We start from the raw sequence: 2,500 nt of genomic DNA, 5'->3' as shown, positions 1-2,500 counted from the left end.
AAAATAACACCGAACACCAATAAGAGAGAGAGAGAGAGAGAGAGAGAGAGAGAGAGAGAGAGAGAGAGAGAGAGAGAGAGAGAGAGAGAGGGAAACATACACGCACATACACACAGTACGGAAAAGAAACGAAGGAAGAAGAAGAAGAAGAAGAAGAAGAAGAAGAAGAAGAAGAAGAAGAAGGAAAAGATCGGCCAGTCAAAAAGACGACATCCTCCTTTTTCTCTCCCTCCTCCTCCTCCTCCTCCTCCTCCTCCTCCTCCTCCTCCTCCTCCGAGTACAGTCCAGATTCCAGGTTAGTGCTTGAGGGGAACCGCGCGCTTATGGGTACGTTCCAGGAGCACCCCCCGCCTTCACCCCCCTTCCAGACGCCCTCCCTCTCTCTCCTCCCATCCAAACCCCCTCCATGTTTCCTCACGGCGCCCCCCATCAATGCACGAGTCTACGGTGGGGTTCTGAGTGGGTTATGTGATTTTGAGTGGGTTTTGAGTGGTTTACGTGGGTTTGAGTGAGTTATCTATGGTTTTGAGTGGGTTCTGAGTAGATTTTGTGGGTTTTTGAGTGGGCAATGTGGGTTATCTTTGGTTTTGAGTGGGTTCTGACTGGGTTCTGTGTGGGCTAAGTGGGTTGTGAGTGGACTAAGTGGGTTTTGAGTCGGTTAAGTGGATTATCTGTGGTTCTGAGTGGGTTTTGAGTGGACTATGTGGGTTTTGAGTGGGCTATGTGGGTTCTTAGTGGGTTATGTGGGTTCTGTGTGGTTCTGAGTGGGCTTAGTGGGTTCTGAGTAATGTAAGTGGGTTTTGAGTGGGTTATGTTGGTTCCGAGTAGGTTCTGAGTGGGCTAAGTGGGTTTCGAGTGGACTAAGTGGGTTTTGAGTAGATTATGTGGTTCTGAGTGGGTTATGTGTGGGCTAAGCGGGTTCTGAGTGGACTAAGTGGGTTTTGAGTGGGTTCTATGAGGTTCTGAGTGGGCTAAGTGGGTGCTGAGTGGACTAAGTTGGTTTTGAGTGGGTTATGTGGGTTTTGAGTGGGTTATGTGTGGTTCTGAGTGGGTTATGTGGGTTCTGAGTGGGTTTGCAATGAGTTTAAGGGTTTTGAGAGAACGGACTGGGTTCTAAGGGGTTTCTGAGTGGGATTCGTGGGATTTGAGTGGGTTTATGGTGGGTCTGAGGTATGTAGAGGGTTATTGTGGGGTGTAGTGGGTTTGAGTGGGGTTGGAGTGGGTTTGTGGCTTATGTGTGATTTAAGTGGGTTTGAGTGGGTTTTAAGTGGGTTATGAGAATTTTTTTGTGGGTTTTCAGTGGTTCGCGGGGTTGCAGTGGGTTTTGAGGGGTTTTGAGTGGGTTAAGCGAGTTTTTGTGGATGTGAGTGGGCTTTAAGGGTTTTGAGTGGGCTCTGAGTGGGTTGTGGTGGGTTTGGGTGGGTTTTGAGTGAGTAGGAGTGGGTTGTAATTGATTTTGGTGGGTTTAGAGTGAGTTAGAGTTAGTTGTAATGGGTTAGAATGGGTTTATGTGTGTGAGTGGGTTTGAGTGGGTTAGAGTGGGTTTTAAGAGGCTTTTGTATTTTCTGAGTGGATCTAAGTGGGTTTATTTGGATAATAGTGGATCTGAGTAGGTTTTGAGTGGGTTTTGTACGTTCTGAGTGGTTTTGAGTGGGTTTATTTGAATAACAGTGGATCTGAGTAGATTTTGAGTGGGTTTTGTAGATTCTGAGTGGATTTGAGTGGGTTTATTTGAATAACAGTGGAGCTGAGTAGGTTTTGAGTGGGTTTTGTACGTTCTGAGTGGATTTGAGTGGGTTTATTTGGATAACAGTGGATCTGAGTAGGTTTTGAGTGGGTTTTGTAGGTTCTGAGTGGTTTTGAGTGTGTTCTGCTTGGTTCTGTGTAGGTTGTGGTCACCTACCTCTATTTTTTTTCCCCTTTCCTTCACTAATTCCTTGAAGTACTGAATCGTGTAGTTATCGTAAATCAAGGACTGAGTGTTCGTAAATCGAGTACTAAGTGTTCATAAATCGAGTACTGTGTTCGTAAACGGGCTATGTGTTCGTAAGTTGGTTTAGCAGGTGATCGTAAGTCGAATAACAGTTTACATGTAGTAGTTTCCTTTAAAAAGAAGAATTTCAGCACACTTTCTTTACGTGGGGGAGTTTGAACAGTAGCGTTTGCATCAAGTTTACGTGGGTGTAGATTAGGTTAGATTACAGAGGATGGAGCTAGGTTAGGTTAGGTTAAGTTGGGTTAGGTTAGATTAAGTTTGGTTAGGTTAGACTAGATGAAAGATTAGGTTAGATTAGGTTAGGTTACGGGAAGGATTAGTTTTGATTAGGTTAGGTTAGGTTAGGTTAGGCTGGATGAAAGATTAGATTAAGTTAGGTTTCATTAAGTTAGCTTAGGGAAAGGTTAGTTTTGATCACGTTAGGCTGAGGTTAAGTTAAGATTAAGTTAGGATTGGCGAAAAGTGTGAGATTAAGTTAGGTTAAGTTACATTGGGTTAGGTTAG

The sequence above is a fragment of the Portunus trituberculatus genome, chromosome 6, assembly GCF_017591435.1.
Source record: "Portunus trituberculatus isolate SZX2019 chromosome 6, ASM1759143v1, whole genome shotgun sequence".
Lineage (NCBI taxonomy): Eukaryota > Metazoa > Arthropoda > Malacostraca > Decapoda > Portunidae > Portunus > Portunus trituberculatus.
Note: the sequence above shows the minus strand (reverse complement) of the source record.